The sequence below is a fragment of the Scylla paramamosain genome, chromosome 9, assembly GCF_035594125.1.
Source record: "Scylla paramamosain isolate STU-SP2022 chromosome 9, ASM3559412v1, whole genome shotgun sequence".
Classification (NCBI taxonomy): domain Eukaryota; kingdom Metazoa; phylum Arthropoda; class Malacostraca; order Decapoda; family Portunidae; genus Scylla; species Scylla paramamosain.
Window position 1 is genome coordinate 21,160,825 of NC_087159.1, and position 21,676 is coordinate 21,182,500.

The window sequence follows — 21,676 nt, forward strand, 5'->3', positions numbered from 1 at the left end:
AAAGATAGGAAAGAGCAGTGGCTAGGAAAGATGTGTGAAGAAGTGGAACAGTTTGAAAATGTAGACTCCAGGTTAATGGCAGAGAAAATCAGAGGAATAACAGGGAAACGGAGAACAACCAGGAGCACAATAGTAAAAGACAAAAATGGTAACATCTTGACAGAGAGAGAAGAAGTTCTAAAGAGATGGGAAGAGTATGTTGGAGAACTGTATAGAGATACAAGAGGAGAGAGACCAGAGCTTGGGGAGATCAAGCAATGGCCTTCAATTTTGAGATGTGAGGTGGAGAAAGCTGTGAGGGGGGATGAAGTGGAGGAAGGCGCAGGGGAGCGATGGAGTGGTGGTTGAGATGGTGGAGGCTGCTGGGGACTTTGCAATAGAAAAGATCACAGAGTTAGCAAATCAAATATATGACATGGGTAATACACCTGAGAGAATGGAGGAGTCTGAATTCATTGTAATACCAAAGAAGGAAGGAGCAGTAGAATGTGGTAAATATCGAACAATAAGTATTATGAGTCAGGTGGCGAAAATTGTACTGAGAGTGATAGATGAGAGGTTGAAGAGAAAAATCGAGGAAACAGTGGACAGAGCACAGTTTGGTTTTAAGAAAGGTAAAGGAACGAGGAATGCAATTTTTGTATTAAGAACCATTATAGAGACAGCCATAGAGAAGCAGAAAGACCTGCTTATGTGCTTTGTTGATTTCAAAAAAGCATTTGATATGGTACATCATGAGTTATTGGTGAAGAGGTTGAGAAGGTTAGGCGTAGATACTGCTGAATTAAGGGTAATGACCAACCTGTACTGGGGACAGAGAGCTGTGGTGAGAATTGGAGATGAAAAAAGTGACTGGGTTAAAATAGAGAGAAAAGTGAGACAGGGCTGTGTGTTGTCACCAGACTTGTTCTCACTTTACTTGCAGGCTGTCATGAATGAAATGGCAGATTTGGAAGGTGTTAAGGTGGGAGGAACGAATGCAAATAACGTAAGATACGCAGATGATACAGTTTTAATTGTGGACACGGAAGAAAAGTTACAAAGACTGGTGGATCGACTGGATGAGGAATGTAGGGGAGTTGGATTGAAGATTAACATCGGTAAAATGGAAGTGATGGGAGTGACCAAGAGAAAGGAACAATTGAGGATGAATGTGAATGTAGATGGACAGGCAGTAAAGCAAGTTAGATCATTCAGATACTTGGGAAGTTTGGTGGATGAAGATAGTAGAAGTGATGTGGAAATAAGATCAAGAATTGGAATGGGGAAAACTAATTTTGGACAAATGAGAAGGATACTGAGAAGCAGAAATTTGAGCACTGGGATCCGGCTAAGAATTTTGAAGACTTGCATATGGTCAGTTATGTTATACAGTTGTGAAACCTGGACTGTAATTCAGGAAATGAAGAAGAGACTGGAGGCGGCGGAGATGTGGTTCATCAGAAGAATTATGAGGGTCCCGTGGGTGGCAAGAAGGACAAATCAGGAAGTGTTGCAGATGGCCGGCATGATGAGGGAGCTGATGACCTCAGTGAAAAGAAGACAGCTTGGGTATCTGGGGCATGTTTTGAGGGGGGATGGTCTTGAGAGAGACTGTCTCTTGGGGATGATCGAGGGGAAGAGAGCACGAGGGAGACAGAGGATGAAGTACATGGATGGAATCAAGGAAATGGTGGGAAGAGAGAAGATGGAAGAAGTGGTGGAGTTGGCTGGGAACAGAAGAGTGTGGCACTCCATTGTCGCCAACGTCACCTGACACGGCACTGTGGTATGGTATGGTATGGTATATACTTTTGGAATCAGTAAAACTTTAGAACAAGAAAATTAAATGAAATTGTAAGCTGCAAAGTTGTTACATTAATTGTTGACATTTAGAGATGGTGCAGGGTAATATCCTTTGTTTACAAGGCAACTGGAAAATAACCATATTCCTGGGTTCTCTTGGGCCCAGTCACATAAAAAAATCCCAATCTAAAACATTGTAGGTTAAGAGAAAATATGCCAGAACTGATAATATCAGGTATTTTGAGAGAAATTCTTTGTTAATATTTAGACCCAAAAGTTATTAACCTCTTTGGTACAGCAAGTCAAAACACCAGCCACGTGTCATATCCGGGATTTCTGCACGCGTTGCAAACTTTAAAACTCCACCACTGGCATTCACAAAACTAAACATAATCATAACATACTATGTATCAGAATATCTGGAATGATTCCATTGTGCTTTTCATACCAATATTCAGTCTAAAATAAATTGCAGTTTATATTTTACTCACTAGTCTTCATCAGAGGGTGGTGGTGTATGTTTTTGAGGCAGCTTAGAGAGAGAGAGAGAGAGAGAGAGAGAGAGAGAGAGAGAGAGAGAGAGAGAGAGAGAGAGAATGGGCAGGAATGTGAACAAACACACTGCAGATTTACAGTACTGGTCCCTTACATGATAACAACACTAATTCACATAGGGTGAAAGATAAAGGGTAGAAAAAACAGAGAAAAGTATGATTAGATGATGCTTCTCAAAATAATTTAGCTGCAAATAAATACTATTAAAAAATAGTCTACCATAAAGCCACGGCTTTATGGCCAGTTTCTTTGGTTATCATTTCCAGAAAACTTGTGGATGGATAACCTTGTTGTTTTTATTGTTGCATACAGAATATTTATAACAGATTGGTTCATGTGATGTTACAAAAATAAAGCCAAAAATAGATAAATTAAACCCATTGAGCATGTTTACAAGCCTAAACAGACAGGAACGGCTATAAAAACATCATTGTGAAGTTTGAGATACTGAATCTTATCAGATTTACCCGAAATTTCATTATTTTTTCATGGTTCTTTAGAGATCCATAGATATTTAAAATGCGTACAAATAAAGGGGATGCAATTTAGCTTTCAAATTATATATAACGCAATATCAGCAAAGTAAATATTGGTGTAGAGAAAGTAGTTTTATTGACTGAATGATATCAGGATTACCCATCATTTTCATTATTTTCATGGTTCTTTACTGATCAGTCAGTATTTCAAATGCACACAAAAAAAGGGAATGCAATAAGCTTTCAGATGATATACAGCACAATATCAGCAAAGTAAATTTCACTATAGAAAAGGTAGTTTTATTCACTGAATCATATCAGGATCACAGCAGATCAGGATCATTTTCATTATTTTTCATGGTTTACTGATAAATCAGTATTTCAAATGCACAGAAATAAAAGGAATGCAGAAAGTCTCTCTCTCTCTCTCTCTCTCTCTCTCTCTCTCTCTCTCTCTCTCTCTCTCTCTCTCTCTCTCTCTCTCTCTCTCTCTCTCTCTCTCTCTCTCTCTCTCTCTCTCTCTCTCTCTCTCTCTCTCTCTCATTTCAAAATAACAGAAAAGAGAAAAATAAAAGCAGAAACAGATGAGAGGAGCAGGGAGGGGAGGGGCAGGGTGACATGATACATAACCAAAGGTAAAAATAAGTATGTCTTGGCAACTCGATGGGCAAGAGGTTTCTACACTCACAAGTATCATCTTTTCCCTCACTTTATTTGTGAAACCAAGGATATTTGACTACCAGTGGTAGAAACTGTCTGCTAAGATCCACTATGAGTGCATGAAATATCCTCATATTCTGACTTTACATGATATTGGGAGGAATGTAAAACACCTGCCGAAATGATAATTACTCCTATTGAGGTCTAAAGCACTGGATCAGGGGGTGCTGTGAACTTATCATTAAACCCAGCCGTGACCTCACTGAATGTTTCCCTTTGTGTCACAACACAAGGGGGCAGTCACAGCCTGTCCTCTAAAGACAACTCTCTTCCTTCACACAAAACTACAAGTACCTAATAACACACACACCCTTCACACAAAAATTCAAAGTTATCATGGCGACTCCCACACTAGCCTCAGAGTCCCCATCTGGGGAGGGGACCACAAATGTCCCCAGGTCAGACTGCTCATCTGATAATGACCCTAAGTGTCTTGACACCCCCCTCAACTTTTTTTTTCATTAACTTCTACAACATTCACAGTCTTAGATCTAATTTTCAATCTGTAGAACACCACCTCTCCTCTTCTGAACCTCATCTTTTCCTCACTGAAACTCAGGTGTCTGAAGCAACTGACAGTAGCCCCTTTTCTGTTCCCTCCTACTTTCTCTATCCTCATTTTTTATCCAAAACTGGATGCTGCATTTATGTGCACAATGACTTAACCTGCTCTCATGCCCATGCTCTTGAATCTTACGAGTTTTCCACCATCTGGCTACAACTACAGAGTCACTCTCAAACTAAATTTATCTGTGCTGTATACCTCTCACCTAACTCCTCTGACTATAAGAAATTCTTTGACTTCTGAACTTCCAAAGTGGAGCACATTCTGACTCTCTTCCCTTTTCCATTCTTGGAGACTTCAACGTTCATCACCAGCTTTGGCTTTCCTTTCCCTTCACTGACCGTCCTGGAGAACTAGTCTTCAACATTGCTATCCTCCATGACCTAGAGCAATTGGTGCAACACCCTTCTCATATTCCTGACCATCTTGGAGATATGCCCAACATTCTTGACCTTTTCCTAACCTCTAATTATTCTGCTTATGCTGTAACCTTCTCTTCTCCATTGGGCTCCTCTGATCACAATCTCATATCTGTATCTTGTCCTATTGATCCTCTCTCTCCTCGGGATCTCCTAAGCGGAGATGCCTCTGGCATTTTACCTCTGCTAGTTAGGGGGACCTGAGGAGGTATTTTGCTGATTTTCCTTGAAATGACTACTGCTTCCATGTCAAAGACCCATCTTTGTGTGCTGAGCACATAACAGAGGTGATAGTGTCTGGCATGGAGGTGTACATTCCTTGCTCTTTTTCTCCACCTAAACCTTCCAAACCTTGGTTTAACACCACCTGTTCTCGTGCTCTACATGATAGAGAGGTGGCTCACAAAAGGTATTTAAGCCTTCCATCACCAGAATATCGTGCACTTTATATTTCTGCTTGAAACCATGCCAAGTCTGATCTCCAACTAGCCAAAAACTCCTTCATTAATAGAAAGTGTCAAAAGCTTTCAAGATCTAAGTCCCCTCATGACTTCTGGCATCTAGCCAAAAAATATCTCCAATAACTTTGCTTCTTCTTCTTTCCCTCCTTTATTTCAACCAGATGGCACCACTGCATCTCTAAAGCTGAACTCTTCACTTAAACCTTTGCTAAAAACTCTACCTTAGACAATTCAGAGCTCTCCTCCACCCTCTGACTAATTCATGCTACCTATTAAAATTCTTCACAATGATGTTTTCCATGCCCTCGTTGACCTAAACCCTCGGAAGGCTTATGGACCTGATGGAGTCCCTCCTTTTGTTCTCCAAAACTGTGTCTTTATGTTTACACCTTGCCTAGTCAAACTCTTTCAACTCTGTCAACATCTACCTTTCCTTCTTGCTGGAAGTTTGCCTACATTCAGCCTATTCCTAAAAAGGGTAACCATTCTAATCCCTCAAACTACCATCCTATTGCTTTAATCTCTTGCCTATCTAAAGTTTTTGAATCTATCCTCAGTAGGAAGACTCTTAAACATCTATCACTTCACAACCCTCTATCTGATCTTAAGTATGGATTCTGTTAATGCCGATCTTCTGGTGATCTGGCTTTCCGTACTGAGCCTTGGTCATTCTCTTTTAGAGATTTTGGTGAAACTTTTGCTGTTGCCATAGACATATCAAAAGCTTTTGATAGAGTCTGGCTCAAAGCTTTTGATTTTCAAACTATTCTCCTATGGCTTCTATCCTTTTCTCTGTAACTTCATCTCGAGTTTCCTTTCTGACTGTTCTATTGCTTCTGTTGTAGATGGTCACTGTTCTCCTAAATCAATTAGCAGTGGTGTTCCTCAGGGTTCTGTCCTGTCACCAACTCTCTTCCTATTATTCACCAATGATCTTCTAAACTAATATTCTTGTCCTATCCACTCCTACGCTGATGATACCACCCTGCACTTTTCCACATCTTTTTGTAGATGTCCATCCCTTCAGGAAGTAAACAGTTTACACAGGGAAGCCACAGAATGCCTGACTTCTGATCTCTCAAAAATTTCAGATTGTGGCAGAGTAAACTTGGCATTGTTCAATGCCTCAAAAACTCAATTCCTCCATCTATCAACTCGGTGCAAACTTCCAGACAGTTATCCTATCTTCTCCAGTGACTCTCAGCTGTCCCCCTCTTCTACGCTGAACATTCTCAGTCTGTCATTTACTTATAATCTAAACTGGAAACTTCACATCTCAACTCTAGTCAAAACAGCTTCTATGAAGTTAGGCATTCTGAGACATCTCCGCTAGTTTTCCGCACTCTTCCAGCTGCTGATTCTGTACAGGGCCCTTATCCATCCATGTATGGAGTATGCTTCACATGTCTGGGGGGGGTTCCACTCATACGCTCTTCTAGACAGGATGGAATCAAAAGCTTTTTGCTTTATCAACTCCTCAACTCTAACTGACTGCCTTTACCCTCTTTCTCATTGCTGCAATGTTGCATCTCTTGCTATCTTCTATCCCTATTTTCATGCTAACTGCTCTTCTGATCTTGTTAATTGCATGCCTCCTCTCCTCCCACAACTTCACTCCACTAGACTTTCTTCTTTCGCTCACCCCTATGCTGTCCTCCTCTCTAATGCAAGAGTTAACCATTATTCTCAATCATTCATCATTTTCTCTGGTAAACTCTGGAACTCCCAACCTGCTTCTGTATTCCCATTTTCCTATGACTTGAACTCCTTCAAGAGGGAGGTTTGAAGAGACTTATCCTTCAATTTTTGACTACTGCTTTAGACTCTGTTCAGGTACTGGAATGTCTGAGTTTTTTTTCTCTTCCCTTGGTTGATGTCCCTCCAACGTAAAAAGAAAATAAATCTCAATCCCTTTCTCTGGTAAACTTTGGAACTCCCTGCCTACTTTTGCATTTCCTCCTTCCTATGACTTGAACTCTTTCAAGAGGGAGGTTTCAGGACACTTATCTTTTTTTTTTTTATTATTCTATCTGACATCTCTATGGGAACTGGGATTAAGTGGGCCTTTCTTTTTCATTATAAATTTTTGTTGCCTTTGGCCAGTGGCCCTCATAAAAAAAGAAAACACATGCACACCCTACTATTTTTTTCTAATAGATTTATGATGAAACTGAATTTTTTCCAGAAAACTTGTAAAATAGGGGTGCATCTTATGCAGAGGTGCATCTGATACGCTTGCAAATATGGTAAGTGTTTTACAGATTGCTAAAAAGGTGTTGCTCTGCATATTTACGATTTCTAGGTCATCCTAACCTAACCTAACTTGGAGGGTGGCATCACCTGCCACCCCTGGAGCCCCCTTAAGGTTACTAAGCTAAACTAGCTGGGGGGCTTTGCCCTCCTTGGATCTCCCTAAAGGATTCTAACATAACCTAACTTAACATTAACTAACCTAACCAAACCTAACACTACTAAACCTAACCTAAACTAGGCTGGGGGCTTCACCCCTGCAACCCCCTTACGGATACACATCAAACTTTTTATTTTATTCCTTTTTTATTTTTTATTTTTATTTATTTATTTATTTATTTATTTATTTATTTTATTTTATTTTATTTTTAATTTAATTTTTTATTTATTTATTTATTTATTATTTATTTATTTTTTTTTTTTTGTGTGTGTATGTGTGTGTGTGTGTGTGTGTGTGTGTGTGTGTGTGGGAGGAACACTGGCAAAGGGCAACAAATATTCAATAAAAAAAAAAAGCCCACCGAGATGCCAGTTCTTGAATAAGGTCTGAAGTGGTAGTCAAAAAATTGAAAGATGCCTTGAGACCTCCCTTTTGAAGGAATTTGAGTCCCCATCTGGGGAGGGGACCACAAATGTCCCCAGGTCGGACTGCTCTTCTGGTATCGATCCTAAGTGTCTTGACACTCAACACAAGTTTTTCTTCATTAACTTCTGCAACATTCGCAGTCTTAGATCTAATTTTCAATCTGTAGAACACCACCTCTCCTCTTCTAAACCTCATCTTTTCCTCACTGAAACACAGGTGTCTGAGGGAAATGACAGTAGCCCCTTTTCTGTTCCCTCCTACTTTCTCTATCCTCATTTTCAATCCAAAGCTCAATGTTGCATTTATGTGTGGAACAACTTAACCTGCTCTTGTGCCCATGCTCTTGAATCTTGTGAGTTTTCCACCATCTGACTACAACTACAGAGTCACTCTCAAACTAAATTTATCTGTGCTGTATACTTTTCACCTAACTTGGAGACTTCACTGTTCACCACCAGCTTTGGCTTTCCTCTCCCTTCACTGACCATCCTGGTGAACTAGCCTTCAACTTTGCTATCCTCCATGACCTAGAGCAATTGGTGCAACACCCTACTCGTATTCCTGACCGTCTTGGAGATATGCCCAACATTCTTGACCTTTTCCTGATCTCTAATCCTTCTGCTCATGCTGTCATCCTTTCTTCTCCGTTGGGCTCCTCTGATCACAATCTCATATCTGTATCTTGTCTTATCGCTCCAATCTCTCCTCAGGATCCCCCTAAGGGAAGGTGCCTCTGGCATTTTGCCTCTGCTAGTTGGGGGGACCTGAGGAGGTATTTTGCTGATTTTCCTTGGAATGACTACTGCTTCTGTGTCAGAGACCTGTCTTTGTGTGCTGAGCACATAACAGAGGTGATAGTGTCTGGCATGGAGGCATACATTCCTCACTCTTTTTCTCAACCTAAACCTTCCAAACCTTGGTTTAACACAGCTTGTTCTCGTGCTATACATGATAGAGAGGTGGCCCACAAAATGTACTTAAGCCTTCCATCATCAGAATCTCATGCACTTTATATTTTTGCTTGGAACCATGCCAAGTCTGTTCTCCAACTAGTCAAAAACTCCATTAACAGAAAGTGTCAAAACCTTTCAAGACCTAACTCCCCTCTTGACTTCTGGCATCTAGCCAAAAATATCTCCAATAACTTTGCTTCTTCTTTCCCTCCTTTATTTCAACCAGATGGCACCACTGCTATCACATCTATTTCTAAAGCTAAACTCTTCACTCAAAGCTTTGCTAAAAACTCTACCTTTGACGATTCTGAGCTTGTTCCTCCCTCTCCTCCACCCTCTGACTACTTCATGCTACCTATTAAAATTCTTCGCAATGATGTTTTCCATGCCTTTGCTGGCCTAAACCCTCGGAAGGCTTATGGACCTGATGGGGTCCCTCCTATTGTTCTCCGAAACTGTGCCTCCGTGCTTGCAGCTTGCCTAGTCAAACTCTTTCAGCTCTGTCTGTCAATGTCTACCTTTCCTTCTTGCTGGAAGTTTGCCTACTTTCAGCCTGTTCCTAAAAAGGGTGATTGTTCTAATCCCTCAAACTACCATCCTATTGCTTTAATTTCCTGCCTATCTAAAGTTTTTGAATCTATCCTCAACAAGAAGATTCTTAAACATCTATCACTTCACAACCTTCTATCTGCTGGAAGTTTGCCTACTTTCAGCCTGTTCCTAAAAAGGGTGATTGTTCTAATCCCTCAAACTACCATCCTATTGCTTTAATTTCCTGCCTATCTAAAGTTTTTGAATCTATCCTCAACAAGAAGATTCTTAAACATCTATCACTTCACAACCTTCTATCTGATCGCCAATACTGGTGATTAGATAGAAGGTTGTGAAGTGATAGATGTTTGATGATTCTGAGCTTGTTCCTCCCTCTCCTCCACCCTCTGACTACTTCATGCTACCTATTAAAATTCTTCGCAATGATGTTTTCCGTGCCCTTGCTGGCCTAAACCCTCGGAAGGCTTATGGACCTGATGGGGTCCCTCCTATTGTTCTCCGAAACTGTGCCTCCGTGCTTGCAGCTTGCCTAGTCAAACTCTTTCAATGTCTACCTTTCCTTCTTGCTGGAAGTTTGCCTACTTTCAGCCTGTTCCTAAAAAGGGTGATTGTTCTAATCCCTCAAACTACCATCCTATTGCTTTAATTTCCTGCCTATCTTAAGTTTTTGAATCTATCCTCAACAAGAAGATTCTTAAACATCTATCACTTCACAACCTTCTATCTGATCACCAATACTGGTGATCAGATAGAAGGTTGTGAAGTGATAGATGTTTAAGAATCTTCTTGTTGAGGATAGATTCAAAAACTTTAGATAGGCAGGAAATTAAAGCAATAGGATGGTAGTCAAGGCAGCTCTACTGGTGATCTTCTGGCTTTCCTTACTGAGTCTTGGTCATCCTCTTTTAGAGATTTTGGTGAAACTTTTGCTGTTGCCTTGGACATATCAAAAGCTTTTGATAGAGTCTGGCACAAAGCTTTGATTTCCAAATTACCCTCCTACGGCTTCTATCCTTCTCTCTGTAACTTCATCTCAAGTTTCCTTTCTGACCGTTCAGTTGCTGCTGTGGTAGAAGGTCACTGTTCTCCTAAATCTATTAACAGTGGTGTTCCTCTGGGTTCTGTCCTGTCACCCACTCTCTTCTTATTATTCATTAATGATCTTCTAAACCAAACTTCTTGTCCTATCCACTCCTACGCTGTTGATATCACCCTGCAGTTTTCCACATCTTTTCATAGACGTCCAACCCTTCTGGAGGTAAACTTTACTTATAATCTGAACTGGAAACTTCACATCTCATCTCTAGCTAAAACAGCTTCTATGAAGTAAGGTGTTCTGAGACATCTCAGTCAGTTTTTCTCATTCCCCCAGCTGCTAACTCTGTACAAGGGCCTTATCCGTCCATGTATGGAGTATGCTTCACATGTCTGGTGGGGTTCCACTCATACTGCCTTTCTAGACAGGGTGGAATCAACAGCTTTTCATCTCATCAACTCCTTTCCTCTAACTGACTGCCTTCAGCCTCTCTCTCACCGCTGCAATGTTGCATCTCTAGCTATCTTCTACCGCTATTTTCATGCTAACTGCCCTTCTGATCTTGCTAACTGCATGCCTCCCCTCCTCCCGTGGCCTCGCTGCACAAGACTTTCTTCTTTCTCTCACCCCTATTCTGTCCACCTCTCTAATGCAAGAGTTAACCTGTATTCTCAATCATTCATTCCTTTCTCTGGTAAACTCTGGAACTCCCTGCCTGCGTCTGTATGTCCACCTTCCTATGACTTGAATTCCTTCAAGAGGGAGATTTCAAGACACTTATCCATTGATTTTTGACTACTGCTTTGACCCTTTTATGGGACTGGCATTTCAATGGGCATTTTTTTTATTGGATTTTAGTTACCCATGGCCAGTGTCCCTCCTACATAAAAAAAAAAAAAAAATCCTCCGACTGTAAGAAATTCTTTGACTACTTAACTTCCAAAGTGGAACACATTCTTACTCTCTTCTCTTTTGTGGACTTCTCCATTCTTGGAGACTTCAATGTTTACCACCAGGTTTGGCTTTCCTCTCCCTTCACTGATCATCCTGATGAACTAGTCTTTAACTTTGCTATCCTCCACAACCTAGAGCAATTGGTGCAACACCCTACTTGTATTCCTGAGTGTCTTGGAGATACGCCCAATATTCTTGATCTTTTCCTAATCTATAATCCTTCTATTTATGCTGTCACTCTATCTTCTACATTGAGCTCTTCCAATCACAACCTCATATCAATATCTTGTCCTATCATTCCAGTCCCTCCTCAGGATTCCTCAAACTGGAGGAGCCTCTGGCATTCTTCCTCTGCTAATTGGAGGGACCTAAGGAGGTATTACTCTACTGGTTCTGTGTCAGAGACATGCTGAGTACATAACAGAGGTGATAGTGTCTGGCATTGAGATGTACATTCCTCACTCTTTCTCTCGACCTAAACCTTCTAAACCTTGCTTTAACAACCTGTTCTTGTGCTATAAATGATACAGAGGTGGACCACAAATGGTACTTGAGCTTTCCATCACCTGAATCTCATGCACTTTATATTTCTGCCTGGAATCATGCCAAGTCTTCAGCTTCATCTCCAATTAGCCAAAGACTCTTTCATCTATAGAAAGTGTCAAAATCTTTCAAGATCTAACTCCCCTAATGATTTCTGGCACTTAGCCAAAAACATCTCCAATAACTTTGCTTCTTCATCTTTCCCTCCTTTATTTCAACCTGATGGCACCACTGCCATCTCATCTATTTCTAAAGCTCAGCTCTTCACTCAAATCTTTGCTAAAAATTGTACCTTAGATGATTCAGGGCTTGTTCCTACCTTTCTTCCACCCCCTGACTACTTCATGCTACCCATTAAGATAATTCACAGTGATGTTTTCTTTGCCCTCACTGGCCCTAACCCTTATAAGGCTCATGGACCTGATGGGGTCCCTCCTGTTGTTCTCTGAAACTGTGCCTCTATGCTTGTACCTTGCCTGGTCAAACTTTTCTACTACGTTTCCTTCCTGCTGTAAGTTTGCCTACATTCAGTCTGTTCCAGAAAAAGGATGACTGTCTTAACCCTATAAACCACTGTCCTATTGCTTTTATATCCTGCCTTTCTAAAGTTTTTAGACTATTTTCAATAGGAATATTCTTAAACATCTATCATTTCACAACTTTATATCTGATTGCTAGTACAGGTTCTTTTGTGGCTATTCTACCTGTGATTTTCTGGCCTTCCTTAATTGAGTCTTGGCCATCCCCATTTAGGGATTTTGGTGAAACTTTTGCCATTGTCTTAGGCATATCAAAAGATTTTGATAGAGTGTGGCACAAAGCTTTGATTTCCAAACTACTACCACTGCTATCTTTCTTTCTGTAACTTCATCTCAAGTTTCCTTTCTGACTGTTCTATTACTGCTAGTAGACATCCATTTCTTGTAAATCTATTAAGAGTGGTGTTCCTCAGGGTTCTATTCTGTCATCCACTCTCTTCCTGTTACTCATGAATGATCTTCCAAACCAAACTTCTTGTCCTATCCATTCCCTTGCTGATGATACCACCATGCACTTAAACATGTCTTTTCATAGACATCCAACCCTTCAGAAAGTAAACAGTTCATATAGGGAAGCCACAGAATACCTGACTTCTGAACTCTCTAAAACTTCAGATTGTGGCAGAGTAAACTTGATATTGTGTCATAATCCCCCAACTTACCTTTAATTATAAGTTAGAGTTTACACAGGAACCACCAGTTATACATTAACCAAGTACTTCCAGTTTTGCACAATTCTTTAAATACAAGCCCTGGTTACCAAGAGTTAAGGCTAGGGTTCTTACAGTGGGGTAAGCCATAAACACAGTTCAGAAAATAACTAATATTATTTATTAACCAGTAAATAAACATTCCAGCAACACACACAGGCAATAAAAGACAGTAACTCAACCCTATGATACTAGTTGATAAAACTTCAAGTAACTGCATTGACAAACTAATAAGTTTTCATATTATTATTCACTGTACATTAGCTTATGGACCTGATGGGGTCCCTCCTATTGTTCTCCGAAACTGTGCCTCCGTGCTTGCACCTTGCCTAGTCAAACTCTTTCAGCTCTGTCTGTCAACATCTACCTTTCCTTCTTGCTGGAAGTTTGCCTACATTCAACCTGTTCCTAAAAAGGGTGACCGCTCTAATCCCTCAAACTACCGTCCTATTGCTTTAATTTCCTGCTTATCTAAAGTTTTTGAATCTATCCTCAACAGGAAGATTCTTAAACATCTATCACTTCACAACCTTCTATCTGATCGCCAGTATGGGTTCCGTCAAGGCCGCTCTACTGGTGATCTTCTGGCTTTCCTTACTGAGTCTTGGTCATCCTCTTTTAGAGACTTTGGTGAAACTTTTGCTGTTGCCTTGGACATATCAAAAGCCTTTGATAGAGTCTGGCACAAAGCTTTGATTTCAAAACTACCCTCCTACGGTTTCTATCCTTCTCTCTGTAACTTGATCTCAAGTTTCCTTTCTGACCGTTCTATTGCTGCTGTGGTAGACGGTCACTGTTCTTCTCCTAAATCTATTAACAGTGGTGTTCCTCAGGGTTCTGTCCTGTCACCCACTCTCTTCTTATTATTCATTAATGATCTTCTAAACCAAACTTCTTGTCCTATCCACTCCTATGCTGATGATACCACCGTGCACTTTTCCACGTCTTTTCATAGACGTCCAACCCTTCAGGAGGTAAACATATCACGCAGGGAAGCCACAGAATTCCTGACTTCTGATCTTTCTAAAATTTCTGATTGGGGCAGAGCAAACTTGGTATTGTTCAATGCCTCAAAAACTCATTTCCTCCATCTATCAACTCGACACAATCTTCCAGACAACTATCCCCTCTTCTTCAATGACACTCAACTGTCCCCTTCTTCTACACTGAACATCCTCGGTCTGTCCTTTACTTATAATCTGAACTGGAAACTTCACATCTCATCTCTAGCTAAAACAGCTTCTATGAAGTTAGGTGTTCTGAGACGTCTCCGCCAGTTTCTCTCACCCCCCCAGCTGCTAACTTTGTACAAGGGCCTTATCCGTCCATGTATGGAGTGTGCTTCACATGTCTGGGGGGGTTCCACTCATACTGCTCTTCTAGACAGGATGGAATCAAAAGCTTTTCGTCTCATCAACTCCTCTCCTCTAACTGATTGTCTTCATCCCCTCTCTCACCGCCGCAATGTTGCATATCTAGCTGTCTTCTACCGCTATTTTCATGCCAACTGCTCTTCTGATCTTGCTAACTGCATGCCTCCCCTCCTTCCGCGGCCTCGCTGCACAAGACTTTCTTCTTTCTCTCACCCCTATTCTGTCCACCTGTCTAATGCAAGAGTTAACCAGTATTCTCAATCATTCATCCCTTTCTCTGGTAAACTCTGGAATTCCTTGCCTGCTTCTGTATTTCCACCTTCCTATGACTTGAATTCCTTCAAGAGGGAGGTTTCAAGACACTTATCCACCAATTTTTGACCACTGCTTTGACTCTTTTAAGGGACTGGCATTTCAGTGGACATTTTTTTATTAGATTTTTGTTGCCCTTGGCCAGTATCCTTCCTACATAAAAAAAACAAAAAAACAACTTCATCAACAAAATTGTCACTCACTTTTCATCAAACACATAAAACACATAAATGCACACATAACAATGGCATAATGAAATAATCAAACACAACATGTAAAATTGAAGACAGAATGTGTGGTCATTACATGCAAAGTGTCACAGAAAATAATAAGTCATTCATCATAATCTAGCATTAAGTCAACACATGAAACACAATATGATTATACTGAACACAGCATATTTAACCCTTTCAGTGCTCCGGACCACGATCATGGCTTTGAGGGAAATATCTCCTGACGACGATCGTGGTCCCATATTTGACAATCCACAGAATTAAATTGCGCACCTCCTGGCTGCTGCTTGTGGCCAGCTGACACTCTCCCATCCTCGCTCGACTCATGGGACGTGCCACTAGTTGTGTGGTTAGGAAAATATAGTCACAATGGCAATCACACCGTAAGGTATCAGATGCCCCTTTTTTCACAATTATCATTATTTCCAGATGTCGCTAGTGGCTATTTGTGCATTTATTTACTGAAATAACATAAGTAATGATAAAATCTTGTTGTTAGAGAGCAGATATGCCAGATATAACTAATTTATTGGTAGTATAATGCGTATTTCGTATATTACCATATATGGGCATGTGTATCCTTGCTCATGACTTTCTCTTGCTATATTGTTTACATAAACCTTACATGGTAACCGCACTGAAACAAAGGAGGAGGATTGTATGGGACCCTTGTACATTCTGGAGCAATTTTGAGCAACTGCAGCTCAAATCAGGTGGAAAATACTGTGTAATTTAGAGAGAAATGCTGCACAAGTTGCGGCGGAAAATAACCACCCACTACGATGGCAACACTCAGCAGCGCACAACGTATCACCAGAAATACAATTTCCCATCATTACTGCATACCTTTCCAGGCTGAGTAGAGACCTAAATTTTTCACAGTGGATGCGTAGAACTCTCTTATGCATGAGAATATGATTCTTTTCCATTTTTACAAACCTCGATTTTTTGGCTGGATTTGTGTATCACAGACATGATCCAAAAACCTATTTGCGACCTGAAAGGGTTAAAGTCGAGACACACAAGGCACATAGGAAAATTCTCTAAGTATTACTTATGGTCAGGGCAAGGCAGAGAACGACTGTTAGTCTCATGGTGCAGCAAGACTGAGTTGCACCTATATTATGGCAACTGCAGAACTACACGAGTTGTTCTGTGCTTCCTTCTTGTATACAATTTCCATCTTCTTACATCTTTGCGGCTACGAGATTACATGCATGACTACATACTTTGCCATCCTTAAGGTCAAGAATCTGTCTAGTTAGGACACTCATCCCTTCCTTTATTACTCAAGATCACTAGAATATTTACATGTAAATTTTCAATATACAGGGTTCATAAGATCCATGTCTCACCTGGGGTCTATGATTAATCACCGTTACACACAAGTATATATGTTTTTTCTGTCCTTTTAGCTCACACATTAATGAATCAAAGAGTGGGTCACTGTTTGCACCCACATGTAGGGTCAGTTGGCTTATGTAGGCTGGCCCTATCTTTAATCCATTAAAGTACATCGCCAAGTTTATAGTTATGTGATCAACACTGTCAGACGTGGTAAGATTGATTAATCATTTCATCTTATCAACTCCTCTCTTCTAACTGACGGTCTTCAGCAGAGTCTTGCAGATTGCAAGAATTCAATCTAATTAGCAATGCCACCTAATATCACAGACTTTTCATTGTAATTGGTTCACTTAAAACATGTTTCTGAAAAAGACTAACAGATGTCTGTACAGCAGGCTAGAGATGCGATGTGAAGTTTGCGGTTTAGATTATAAGTAAAAGACAGACCGAAGATGTTGAGTGTAGAAGAGGAGGACAGTTGAGTGTCATTGAAGAAGAGTGGATAGTTGTCTGAAAGGTTGTGTCGAGTTGATAGATGGAGGAATTGAGTTTTTGAGGCATTGAACAGTTCTAAGTTTGCTCTGCCCCAATCAGAAATTTTTGAAAGATCAGAAGTCAGGCATTCTGTGGCTTCCCTAGGTGAACTGTTTACTTCCTGAAAGGCTGGACATCTACAAAAAGATGTAGAAAAGTGCAGGGTGGTATCATCAGTATGGGAGTGGATAGGATAAGAAGTTTAGTTTAGAAGATCATTGATAGGAAGAGAGTGGGTGACAGGACAGAACCCTGAGGAACACCACTGTTCATAAATTTAGGAGAAGAACAGTGACTGTCTACCACAGCAGCAATAGAACAGTCAGAAAGAAAACTTGAGATGAAGTTACAGAGGGAAGGATAAATGCCGTAGGAGGGTAGTTTGGAAATCAAAGCTTTGTGCCAGACTCTATCAAAAGCTTTTGATATGTCTTTAGGCAATATCAAAAGTTTCACCAAAATCTCTAAAAGAGGATGCCCAAGACGCAGTAAGGATCACCAGTAAAGCGGCCTTGATGGAACCCATACTGGCGATCAGATAGAAGGTTGTGAAGTGATAGATGTTTAAGAATCTTCCTGTTGAAGATAGATTAAAAAACTTTAGATAGGCAGGAAATTAAAGAATAGGGCAGTAGTTTGAGGGATTAGAACAGTCATCCTTTTTAGGAGCAGGCTGAATGTAAGCAGACTTCTAGCAAAAAAAGGAAAGGTAGATGTTGACAGACAGAGTTGAAAGAGTTTGACTAGGCAAGGTGCAAGCACAGAGAGACAGTTTTGGAGAACAATAGGAGGGACCCCATCAGGTCCATAAGCCTTTCGAGGGTTTAGGCCAGCAAGGGCATAGAAAAACATTGTGAAGAATTTTGATAGGTAGCATGAAGTAGTCAGAGGTTGGAGGAGAGGGAGGAACAAGCCCTGAATCATTCAAGGTACAATTTTTAGCAAAGATCTGAGTGAAGAGTTTAGCTCTAGAGATAGATGTGATAGCAGTGGTGCCATCTGGTTGAAATAAAGGAGGGAAAGAAGAGGCAGAGTTATTGGAGATGTTTTTTTGGCTAGGTGCCAGAAGTCATGAGGGAAGTTAGATCGTGAAAGATTTTGACATTTTCTATTAATGAAGGAGTTTTTGATTAGTTGGAGAACAGATTGGCATTGTCCCAGACAGAAATATAAAGTGCATGAGACTCTGGTGATGGAAGGTTCAAGTACCTTTTGTGGGCCACCTTTCCATCATGTATAGCATGGGAACAGGCTGTGCTAAACCAAGGTTTGGAAGGTTTAGGTTGAGAAAGAGAGTGGGGGAACCTGAGGAGATCTTTTACTGATTTTCCTCACATCAGTCTTGTAAAGGCTGACTCACTTTACTTGAAGATTGGTTTATTTCAGATACACTGCAGTATAACTTCAAATTCTAAGTTTATGCCTGTGTAGTATGCAGTTTGTACATTTTCAATCTATATGCATTCCTTTTTTCATGGAATGTACTGTAGTGTTTTCAGTGCAACACACTATAGGAGGAGGCAGTAGACACCTGCTGAAATAATAATTGCATACTCCCAGTGAGGTTTCAAACACTGGATCAGGGGGTGCTGTGAACTCATCAGTAATTCAGCTGTTACCTCACTAAATGTTTCCTTTTGCATCTCACAACACAAGGGGGCAGTCACAGCTAGCCCTCTAAAGACAACTATCTTCCTTCACACAAAACTACATGCACCTAATTACAAACAGACCCTTGTTATGACTCCAGATTCCTCCCTTCTTACAGCTGCAACTAACTTGAACCCTAAACTAAAGGGTCCTTGTCTCCTGTAGTGATTAAACAAATGAGGTCGCCACTCCATTTTTACCCAAACATGGAGAAAGGAATAACAAACACCCAACAGTAACCAAACACCCTTCACTTGCTGGGAAAGAATTGCACAAGCATGTTCTAGGGGGCACAGTTACAACAAAGAATATGCATTTATGAGGTTTGTAATGTTCTGTGAACTACTTCCCTCTCAGGACAAAACCACCCACACTCAGAACATTACATCCTCCTGTTGGACAGTAATATTTACAGGCTCCCAATGATGGGTCAATACCACCCAAAACTGTAAAGCCTAGGGAAGGAGTAGCAATTAATGCACAACAGAGAATCTCTATATCCTCTGAGTCCAAAGCTTTCAACATAACTCTGAATCCCAGTAGAATTTAATGACACAAAGCACTACAGAAGCCCTCTAAACTACGTCTCCTTTTAGTCTCCTTGCCTTGCTCTGCCTCTAACATGCCCATCTTTCTCCTGGCCTGACTGAACACCAACTGACTAAGAGAACAACAAGAGATGCCTGGTCTGCCTCACTCTCTGCCACAAGGTAGGGGAAGTCATATGACAAAGGAGGAGGGGATGGAATGGGGAAGGGACATGGGGGATGGGGGCAAGCAGCTGGCCTGCATGTTCCTGTACGCTGCTGTCACTCACAGCATCGCTTGACAAGGCGATTATTTTTCAGAAATAGTGAGCAAACTACAAAGACTGATGGATTCTGATTATTTTATAGGTTAGACAAACTATTCAACTATATAATATGTTGGACTCAACATGAGGGAACAAAAAGGAAATAAGGAAATTTAATTGGAGAAAGAGACTATAATAGTTGGACTCAACATGAGGGAACAAAAAGGAAATAAGGAAATTTAATTGGAGAAAGAGACTGAATAAGGACTTGGAACTTTTAAAGTAAACTGGGTGGAAGGCAGGCAGGCACTTATCGCGCCTCAGGCATCTTCTTTTTTCTTTTGCTCTCTATCCTTTTCTCTCTCCTCTTTATTTCTCATCTTCTTTCTATGTCTCTTTCTCTTTTGTTATTCTTATTTTCTATCTCACTGCATGCAACTCCATTTACTCAAAATTCTAAATTAAATATAGTGACTCCTACACCAGCCTCGGAATCTCTATCTGGGTTGGAGACCAAAAATGTGCCCAGCTCGGACTGTTCTTCTGGTATTGACCCTAAGTGTCTTGACACCCACCCCTCAACTTTTTCTTCATTAACTTCTGCAAAATTCATGGCCTTAGATCTATTTTTCAATCTATAGAACACCACTTCTCTACTAAACCTCATCTTTTCCTCAATGAAACACAGGTGTCTGAGGCAAATGACATAAGCCCCTATCCTGTTCCCTCCTACTTTTCTATCTTCATTTTCAATCCAAAGCTAGATGTGTCTATGTGCGCAACAATTTAACCTGCTCTCATGCCCATGCTCTTGAATATATTAAATTTTCCAGCATCTGGCTACAACTAGTCACTCTCAGACTAAAGTTATATGTGCTGTATACCTTTCACCTAACTCCTCTGACTATAAGAAATTCTTTGACAACTTAACTTCCAAAATGGAGCATATTCGGAATCTCTTCCTTTTGCTGAGATCTCCATTCTTGGAGACTTCAATGTTCACCACCAGCTTTGGCTATCCTCTCCCTTCACTGATCATCCTGGTGAACTAGCCTTTAACTTTGCTATCCTTCATGACCTAGAGCAACTAGTGCAACACCCTAATTGTATTCCTGACTGTCTTGGAGATATGTCCAACATTCTTGATCTTTTCCTAACCTCTAATCCTTCTGTTTATACAGTCACCCTTTGGGCTCTTCTGATCACAATCTTATATCTGTATCTTGTCCTATCACTCCAGTCCCTCCTAAGGATCCCCGAAAACAGAGGTGCCTCTGGTATTTTGCCTCTGCTAATTAGGGGGACTTGAGGAGGTATTATTCTGAATTTCCTTGGAATGACTACACCTGTCTTTGTGTACTGAGCGCATAACAGAGTTGATAGTGTCTGGCAAGGAGCTGTACATTTCTCATTCTTTCTCTGGACCTAAACCTTCCAAACCTTGGTTTAATACAGCCTGTTCGTACTATACATTATAGAGAGGTACTTGAGCCTTCCATCACCAGAATCTAATGCAGTTTATATTTCTGCCCAGAACCATGCCAAATCTGTTCCCCAACTAGCCAAAAAATTCTTCATTAATAAGCAGTATTAAAAACTTTTAAGAACTAACTCCCCTTATCATTTCTGGCATCTACCCAAAAATATCTCTTATAACTTTGCTTCTTCATCTTTCCTTCCTTTATTTCAACCTGATAGCACCACTGCCATCACATCTATTTCTAAAGCTGAACTCTTTGCTCAGAACTTTGCTTGGATGATTCAGAGTTTTGTTCCTCCCTCTCCTTCACCCTCTGACTACTTCATGCTACCCATTAAGATCCTTCACAGTGATGTTTTCCATGCCCTCGCTAGCCTTAAGCCTCGGAAGGCTTGTGGACCTGATGGGGTCCCTCCTTTTCTTCTCTGAAACTGTGCCTCCATGCTTGTGCTTGCCTAGTCAGACTCTTCCAACTTATCTATTAACATCTACCTTTCCTTCTTGCTGGAAGTTTGCTTGTCTTCAGCCAGTTCCTAAACATGGTGACCATTCTAATTCTCCTAACTACCATCGTATTGCTTTAATTTATTGCCTCTCTAAAGTTTTTGAATCTATCCTTAACAGGAAGATTCTTAAACATCTATCATTTCACAACCTTCTGTCTGATCACCAGTATGGATTCCATCAAGGCTGCTCTACTGGTGATCTTCCAGCTTTCCGTACTGAGTCTTGGTCATCCTCTTTTAGGGATTTTGGTGAAACGTTTGCTGTTGCCTTAGACATATCAAAAGCTTTTGATAGAGTCTGGCACAAAGCTTTGATTTCCTTTTCTCAGTAACTTCATCTCAAC

At 40.7% G+C, this 21,676-nt stretch overlaps 1 protein-coding gene across 7 annotated transcripts in view; it reads left to right on the plus strand.

Moving 5' to 3' along the window:
- Nucleotides 1-21,676, plus strand: part of LOC135103713 (N-acetylglucosamine-6-sulfatase-like) — a 150,928-nt gene that overhangs the window by 9,051 nt on the left and 120,201 nt on the right. The window contains exon 2 of one of the 7 annotated variants that reach the window (XM_064010333.1): nt 7,167-7,227. The exons of 5 other annotated variants lie outside the window; for them this stretch is intronic. The gene's annotated coding sequence lies outside the window, so the exon portion shown is untranslated. Of the gene's footprint in view, nt 1-7,166; nt 7,228-15,229; nt 15,411-21,676 lie in introns of those variants that run through there. One more of the 7 variants, XM_064010329.1, reaches the window with a different exon arrangement.